The 9,897-nt window shown below is 29.9% G+C and overlaps 1 long non-coding RNA gene across 1 annotated transcript in view; it reads right to left on the bottom strand.

Annotated features, from left to right (window-relative positions):
- The window catches only part of LOC111625857, a 29,036-nt gene extending 19,530 nt beyond the window's left edge, over positions 1-9,506 (bottom strand). The window contains exon 1 of the long non-coding RNA XR_002756792.1: positions 9,357-9,506. This is a non-coding gene — a long non-coding RNA (uncharacterized LOC111625857). The remainder of the gene's footprint in view (positions 1-9,356) is intronic.
- Between the last annotated feature and the right edge of the window lie 391 nt (positions 9,507-9,897).

Here is a 9,897-nt window from a genome sequence, read left to right as displayed (position 1 = left end):
TATATATATAAAATTATATTAACTTTTATATACATAATGTTATAAACATTAGTCATAATTAAAGTGTAGATCAAGGGTTCTTAACCTTTTTCATGCATTGAGCCCACATAGATAATATTCTTTTCAATTGACCCCCCTAAAATTTTTGTTATTTCCAAAGATTTTGCATAACATAACAAGTGAATTATTATTAGATCAATTAGTGAATTTCCCAGATGATTAATATAGTAGAGCATCGATTATCCGAAACAATTTGGGACTGGGGTTGTTTGGATAACTGATCATTTACAAAAAAATATATAAAACACAAAACTGTACATAATTTGTATCACACATCTTACAAATACATACCTTACATAATGTAATACATTAAACTAGACCTACAGTTCAGTTTGGCAGGGAGGGGAAGAGTGCTGCAATGCCACAGCCTAGTGGAAATTTGAATTTGACGATTGGAACACTTTCAGTTAACTGATGTTTCGGTTGATCGGTATTTGGATAATCGATGCTCTACTGTATTCTTAATTGAAAATTATCTGAAATTCTCAAAAAAGTACAATAATTATTTGATTTTTCCATCAACCCCTTTCAAAATTCTATTGATCCGATAAGTCTATATGAACTCTGTTGGGAATCCCTACAGTAGATGTTCAGAGCTCTCTATAGGAAGCTATAGGCAAATCTCAACCAAATTTGATAAATTTTGCTGCTTTTTGTAAATTATGCTGTCCTGAGTATATAGTAATGATTTTTGTATGAAATAATTTTATTTCAAAATTCAGTCACTAAGGAGAAATTTGGTGCTGCTGTTCCTTCAATGTTCATAATGCATATGATTTCTCACAAAGAACCCCACAAAATCCTTGAAACTGATAAATTTAAGTATGTTTTAGTTCTTGATTGACTGATCAAAAGTCTCAATGGGCACAAAGTTTGAAAGTTTTTTGCTATTCAAATACAGTAGAATCTTGTTTTAACTAATTGCAGAACAACAGATTTCTCAGAACAATGGATTTTTTTCCAGGTCCTGCCAAATCAATGTAATTTTACTTTTTTTTAGCCAGTGGCATAGCATGGGTGTCAGCTGCCCGGGGCAAAGGAAAATCTCGCCGTCCCATCATTTAGGTATCTCAATTTAAAAGACTAAAATTCAGTTTCGTCACAGAATAAGTAATGAAAAATTCCGTGCCAGTGTTGCCACCTGTTTAAAATAGCTGTATTGGATATTGGAGGTGTATAAGAATATGAATGAATCATACAAGAAAATAAAAAAGGTCGACAGGTTACGCACAATATATACCAGGTAATATTAATAGCACACCTGGACAGTAAGTCGATTCCCGGACTGTCCAGATGGTAACACTATTCTGTGCTCTTTTCAATCAGTCCAAATCATAGGTGCAACGAAAATATGAAATAAAATGGTTCAAATTTTTACAAGATATTATTATTATTTAATGTGAAATTTTGCCACCCCCTAAAAAGTACTGCCCGGGGCGGGCCGCCCCCACTATGCTACACCACTGCTTTTAGCAGAACTCTAGCTTAGAATAACAAATTGTTTTTGCCCCATTCATTGTACACTTTGCATTTTTATTACACCCAAACCACCCAAATATTAACTATGTTTAGTTAATATTAGGGTGTTTCCAGGAATTTGTAGAATTCAATGATGTACTTGTTACATTTGTGATACGTACAGTACAATTGAAGAATTGTACAGTCAGCAGACTGATACAATTGAGGAGGAACCTCCTAGTGAACATTCTGACACTAGTCCAAGTGTAGTGCCAAAATTTAACAAGGCCATCAGTGGCATAGCATGGGTGTCAGTCACCCAGGGCAAAGGAAAATTTCGCCGTCCCCTTATTTAGGTAACTCAATTTAAAAGACTAAAATTCAGTTTCGTCACAGAATAAGTAATGAAAAATTCCGTGTTAGTGTTGCCACCTTTTTAAAATCGCTGATCTAGACAGCAGGTGAGGTTTGTTCAAACAGAAGTTCCTGACACATGCATATGTCATTTTGGAATGCGAAGAATAATGTGCAGTGCATGCTGGTTCTAAATCAGTTACAGTTAGTGACTAGGGAGACTTGGAGTAACCCAGATGACTTAGTTCTATTGGATATTGGAAGGGTATATGAGTATGAGTGAATTGTAGAAGAAGAAGAAAGGTCGACAGGTTGCACACAGTATCGGCAGGTAAAATTAATAGTTCACCCAGACAGTGAGTCAATTCCCGGACTGTCCGGATGGTAACACTATTTCCCGTGTTCATTTCAATCAGTCCGAATCGTAGGTGCAATGAAAATATGGAACGAAATGGTTCAAATTTTTACAAGATATTATTATTTATTGTGAAATTTTGCTGACCCCTAAAAAGTGCCGTCCAGGGCAGGCCGCCCCACCACGCTACGCCACTGAAGGCCATCGAAGACCTTCCTTACAAGCTTCAGCATAAAAGATCAGACTGTACATGACATTCATATCAAGCTGTTCTTGCATTTAATAAGTAGAAAAATTGCATCAAAACAAGCCAAGATGGACAAATTTTTTGACAAATTGTGAAGTCAAGTGAAGTGCTAATGAGCTATGCCATCTTGTAACATATATGTTTCTAAAAACTAAAGAACAGAGATCTCAAAGAGATTAAATAATTTTAAGTACAGGCATTTCTTATATGTAAACATTAAAATTTTTTCAAATAACAGATATTTTCCTTGGTATGTGGGAAATCCATTGTTCACGATAAAACAGATTCTCGGAACAACAAATGATTTTCAGCTGCCCAAGCAATCTGTTAAAACAAGATTCTACTGTATATGAGAGATGTATTTATATAAGTGAATTCAAATTTTTTCTAGCTTTAGTAACAATTTTATATGTATTTATATAGCTTATCTGTGTATTATCTGCTGGTGAAAAATACTTTTACATGTCTCCAGTCATACTCGAAGTAGGGATCTGAACGTTTTACACCAATTAACTAATTTACGTATTATACATAACATTATGATATATTTTATATCATGTAATGTTATTTTTGTGTAACATTATATGATTCTGCATCAATTAATAAAATTGTACAAAGATTCACTGTGTTAAACTTTAGGCATAACTGATAAAATAATTGTTACTTTTTACATTATCATATTAAATAAAAATAAGAGAGAAAATTAAAGATATTAAATACAAAAAAATTAACAGAAACTAAAGCAGATATTAACAAGAATAGCAAAAATGTAATGAATATGTACCAGGAGTGGAAAATGAAAAGATATATGGTGAATGGAAGCCAGAAATATAATCTATTGAAAGAAAAAAAAAATTAGTATTTAAAGAATGGAAAAGAAATTCTAAACCAGAAACAAAAAAAAAAATATATATATATATGCAATTCTTAACATTTTCATGAGTTTAATGAACATTAATAATTCATATATTTTATGCTTATATAGTCAATTACATTTTAATAGTAAAACTACATCTCAAGGCTGAAAATATCAGAATAATCATATTAAAGTATTAATTTATAAAATTATTTCTAAACTGTAATGAATTAAGCAAATTCATCATATAGCAAGACGAGATAAAAAAAAAAATTTTGTGGATTATTTACATTATTTATATTTCAACATATTTAAAAAATTATTTTTAACATTTGTCAACAAGTACTTGCAATATATTTTAATATATCCGCTTGAAAATAATCAAAATATGACTTGAAACCGATGTTTAGACGAACGAACAAATCTAAATTTGGCAGAACGAATGTCAACCACATGGAAGAGATAGAAGTGAAATTGATTGTTTATACTTAATAAACAATCAATTTCACTCGTGCTTTTATACATATTTAAACATCCAATTACAAACTTATAATTTATATTTCGGAAGTTAATTTTTGTTAATAGAATTTGTTTAAAATATCAACAGAAAAACCGAAACCAAATTTGAATTTTTCATACGATTCAAATTATTTGTACAATTGACTAACCTCTTCTTAAAATGACTGTTGTTTAAGTTTATTTATTTCTGCATATACGAATACTCTTGATGGACAGATGCGTTATTCACATTACAATTATAAATTCGTCTTCAGAGAGTGAACAAACTAAACTTTTTCTTAATTTTTCCATAAACATGGCGCCGTATACATCGTTGAGAAAATCTCGCAAATTCACTCGATTTGCGAGAGCACGAGGCTATCCATCAATATCGGAACTCGAAATTCAAAGTTTTCATATAAAAAAAATATATATATATAACTATTTCAAATTTAATTTGTTATAATTATTTTAAATTTTCTGTTACTTTTATTTTGGTATAATTAAATTAAAATACATTAAGCCATGGGTTCTTTAAATATTAAAAGGCAAATCGTATATAAGTGATTGTTTTATTAAAATTATTGTTGTTTTGAAGTCAATACAAAGAATTTATTATCTATCTTTAAATATACATTATATTAATCCATTACTGTAGTAATTTTTTTTATTTGAATACTCTAAAATAGAAGGCGCGGATTGTATTTTTTTACTTCATGAGAGATTTATAAATACAGTAATGATATTGAAACTGAATTTTGAATGTTAGAGTTTTACTGTTTGAATATAAACATGAACACCTTTTTCTAAAGTTGTTTTCACTATTCCCGTCCTCCAGATACTAAGACGATACTTTTAAACATTCTCATCATGAGCCAACCGGATGGCTAAGGCAATTCAAACAGCCACAGCTTTGGAGGACTCGGGTTCGAATCCGGATGGTCAAAAACCTCCAGAAATTTTTCTGGAAATGGTTTGATCTGGATGTCGGTCCCCGTTTTTCATCACGCAGATGTCCCATTATGTACCTGGCCAAACCCATAATGCGTCTGAAAAAAAAGGCCTTCTTAGTTCCTACTGAGCGGAAAGAACAAAAAATTTGCATTATGAATTCGATCGGGCCCAGAATCGAGGTGGCCAGCTGTTAAAGAACTGAAACCAGTATATCCAAGACCGACTACCTATGAAAAATGTGGCTCCTAGAATCGAAGCAGAAAATAGACGGTAGGCTGGCGCCTTTATCGTCCCTACCATCCGGTCCATCCAAAGCGTGATAGTTTTAAAATTCTCGACGATCGGATGGCCGAGGCGATTATGCTACTGTTCCAGTCGAAAAGTTAAGTTTACCCAAACGAGGACAAAACCGAGTTTCAAGATTTTATTTTTTCCATTTTTAACTCTTTCCCTTCTGTGACTCCAAGGGCCTTTTTCCGCATTCTTTATGGATTCGGCCAGGACCACAAAGTGAATAGCCGGTAGTAAGTGACAAAATCCGACATATTTGGAACTAACTGCCAATAAAAATTCTTGAAGTATTGCTCATTCGGATTCGATTCCGGTCCTCTAGAACAGTGTTTCCCAACTGCCGGTCCGCGAAAAAATTTTACCAGTTAGCAGAAAAATATTTGACCGTATAGACACTGGCGCAGTTGATTACGGATGACATTTAAATAGTAATTTATTGTTATATATTTTATTACGTACAGTAACTCCAGATAAACATATGTAAACGTAATAGATTAACACAATTCTTAATCTCAAATAATTACTGGTCCGTGTAAAATTATCCATAATTTTACCGGTCCGCGATGAGAAAAAGTTGAGAAACACGTCTCAATAATTTCAATGTAGAAATATTTATCGATGAAAAATGTAATATAATGTTTTACATAACTTTTTATTAAAGCTAATAGTACAGTAATAACAAAACAGTCGTTTTTTTCGCACTCCAGTATTTTTGAGATTATTATAGTCGCTATGTATTATACAGTAATAATTTTTTTATTGAATAATATTTCTTTAGTCTGAAAACTTTACAGATTTCTTGTCATATATACAATGTGTATTCTGTTTTATTTATTTCGAAATATTCATTTTATTTAATTTTTATTTTTTTTATTATCAGTCAATGATTTTAAATTGATTTTGAATCTTAAAAAAAAGTTAAACGTGATACGTAAACATTGTTTTCCAGTTAACCTTTGAAAGATTACAAAGAACAGCTCTACCCAAATTTCAAATGAATATGAAATTTGTTTATTAAATTTGAAATTATGTAGTATACACATCATCATTATATTTAGCAATAATCTATATACCTTGAGAAAGCACTTGTAGAAAAACTGGAAAGAAATATACCAATCACACTACACCTTACACACTTTTCCAGCACTATTTTAATCAAACTAAACGTTTTCGACACGTTTAGAGTTAAAATAGTGCTGGAAAAGTAAGGTGTAGTGTGATTAGTATATATGTTGATTTAATTTTTTAATTTATATATGTGCATCAAAATAAAAAATATTAATTAACTGTTTGGGTCTGAAATGATCCATGTATATTTTACTTCACATACACCTTGTACAGTAATTTATTTCCTTGTTTCATAGTTCAGTCACTTGCCATACTTGTCTAGATGTGCTTATTTCCCCTTCTTAATGAACATTTTTTATAATTATTTTTTTCATTTTGGAATAGTGTTTCTTTTATGTAGAAAATGAAATGTCAGATTTGGGTGATACTGTACTTCAAGAATTATTATATGTTTATGATATTGATTGAAACATATTATCATTTATCAAATGTGATATATTAATTTGCGTGTAATGCATATGCACTGCATGCTAAAATGAATTATAATTAAAAGTTTTGTTTTGGATAAAAGAATATTGTTTTTAGAAGCATTCAAAGCAGCATTGATTAAACCATATATTCAAAGTAGAAAATACATGCCAAACAAACAATAGCTACAGACATTGTTAATAATAAATTGCTAAAGTCTGATTAACTGTTGGTCAACACTAACCTTCAACACCTGAAAATTCAAGAAAAAGAGTAAGATATACAGCATGCCTTACAATAAATATCAAAAGCATTTTACATGTAAAAGACTTAAAAATGCTTTTAAAAAATATACAGACTTTTGTGTTATAACATTCTCATTTCATTTTAAAATATCTCATACTTTAATTCTTTTAACGTGTTGAACTAAATATAAATAAAATGTTTTATTCCAGTTTTTTTTGTCCTGGAAAATAAGGGTATGTTAAAATAATATTGGAATATTTTTGAAATGATAGCTTCAACTTAAACCATGGCTATTCTAATTGACAGCTGACTGGTTCATTCAAGTAGTGTAGAAATATTCATATTTCAGTTTCTAATACAATATAGTTTACAGCTCTCTTATGTTGCTCAAATAAACACAGTACATTCTTGCTGATCAGAATCTCAATTATTTGGAATATCCCAGTGTTTGTGCATTTCATTTCCATAAAAATATAGTCATGTAAATCCTGTTTATTCAGGTTTCATTTTTGTATAGGGTATTGCATATCAGAGTGCTATATTAGTTTCTGCCTTCCTCCAAAAAGAATCAGTACCAAAAGGCAACATATCAGATCATTTATTGTCTTTGAGGAGGCTTTAGGACTACTGTATATGCTCTCACTATATAATCCACACTCATGCTATACTGGCAAGGAGTGGCCAGATTAGCAAGAGTCTAGCATATTAGATTTTTAAAATAAATCTGTGAAATAATTTCTCAATAAAGACTACCAGACCAGATGCACTTTGAAGAATATATGCTGTAGCATTATTTGAATAACTTGTATAATAATTGAATATTTCATTATGTAGGATGCAATAGGATTAAGATATAGTAAGAAGTTAATTTTTCAAAGACTTGTAGCGGCTCTTCTACTGTTGTTTTATTTCTGTCACTGAGTGTGATAAAATGAACGAGACAAGGTTATAAAACCTGTTGCTAACCATCTCACTGGCCAGTTGGACTTTGGACTCGTTCTAGCTAGTGATGACACCACACGGGATTCATTGCCTGTTTTTTTTTACAAAGGTCAAGATGGAGAAGGTGGCCGTTTTTCCACAGACTATNCAAAATGTTTATTATAACAAACATTTTTGTTCATTTTAAACAGACATCTTTTCTACATTAAGCTTATGTAACCTGAAGAGGTTACATAAGCTTAATGTAGAAAAGAATATTACATTGAACAACAAAACAAAGTTTAAATTAAACCTGTAAAATCAAAACCATTCACACTTTTCCAGCAAATAGGTTTAATAAACAAACATACAAATGTTTTAGGTTTATTTTATAAACCTACTTTAGGTTTCAGACTGCAAAATTACTAAATACAGAATTTTATGGTTTGAAACCTGAGGCAGGTTTATAAAATATACCAAAAAAACTTGTATATTTGTTCATTAAATCCATTTGCTGGAAAAGTGTGAATGAGTTTTGATTTTAAAAGTTATCTGTTCCAGCTTTGATTTAGGATTTTAAATTAAATCTTTAAAAAAGATGAGCTCAGACATGTGCCACATAATATTCATATATCCATACAGAGAAATAAATAAATCATTAAAAAGTAACAAATTAGTTGTTTTTTTAACAAATATGTCACAACACAAAGTGCATAAGTGAGCTCATATCAAGTTCTCCAAAATGACTGAGAGTCATATTCATTTTAATTGATGATAGTGAGATTTCTGATGACCCTATAAATTTCTAGACATTCCAAGTACAGTATTTTAATCATGCAGAATCTTCCATGGTGTAACAATCTTCTTTTATCAAAAATAACCTGGACATCTTCATTACCAGCACGTGTAGCTAATGCTGTGTTAGACATTTTTTTTCCTAATGTTATACATATTTTCTTTGATCCTTGAGGTCAAGTTCTTTGCCATAGATCAACATATGCCAATACACACTTTATCCTAGAAGCATGTAGGGAAATATCATATAACCCAGGCAAGAAGAGATCCTCAACATGTTCTTTGTCATAATCAAGGAGAACACTCTGGGCTTCTCCTGTATGTCAGTTTGATATTAGTAGCCCTTGCAGTTTCTCTATAGATGCTAGGTAATGTGTCATTGTAAGTAATGGCTACAAATCTCCCCTCTTGTTACTGAGAGGGGGGCCTTGGGCTTAAATGGATCTTTATAAAACTGATTTGGTATAAAAGTGTTCTTATGTATACTCCTGCAGTTTTTGAAGTGTTTAAATTCTTTTACTAAAAAATATTTTAATAATTATTTTATATACATTTTTTAATTTTCAATGATTAATATAATTTAAAATGTTTAAACCTAAAAAAAATATCTAAAAGATTCATGAATATTTGAAATACTTTATACAGTCAATATAAATATTGCCTTATAAAACATAATAAATGCAATGTATTATATAAAATGTATTTTTATATAATATTTTATGTAATACATTGCATGTATTATATTTTAATACATTAATTATAAAATACTCAAACATTTAACTTACTAATTTTTCTGATAATGTTGTCTTATCCTTTTTTGGTAAATGTTCTTCTAAAGCCAAAACTACACAATTGGCAATAATAGTTAATAAGACCGTATATTCAAAAGGAGTGAAAAATAGTTAAGGAAACGAATACAGAATATATAATCATTAATAATAAAAATATGTTATTATTATATAATAACATATTTTTATTATTATAATTACAATCTTATATTATTATAATTATAGTGGTAATTTGAAATAGGACAAAAACATGTCTCATGTTAAGCTCTTCAAACTATTAGTTCCATTTGAAATAGATAGTAGAATAAAACTATCATCATCTTGTAAATATATAACTTATTATACTATAAAACTGCTACTACTGCCATTTTCAAGTTACCAATTTAATCAATTATATAATCAATTTATATTAATAGATAAAAGTCAATTGTAAATCTACTATTATTTATTTATTAAAAAATTTAATAATTCTTGATTATATTAATATTAGTGTTATTTTAATAATTATTATTTAACCCAAAATATTTTAATAAAAATA

The sequence above is a fragment of the Centruroides sculpturatus genome, unplaced genomic scaffold, assembly GCF_000671375.1.
Source record: "Centruroides sculpturatus isolate CEXI.00-Female unplaced genomic scaffold, Cexi_2.0 scaffold427, whole genome shotgun sequence".
NCBI classification, from domain to species: Eukaryota; Metazoa; Arthropoda; class Arachnida; order Scorpiones; family Buthidae; genus Centruroides; species Centruroides sculpturatus.
This window is presented reverse-complemented; position numbering and strand designations above follow the sequence as displayed.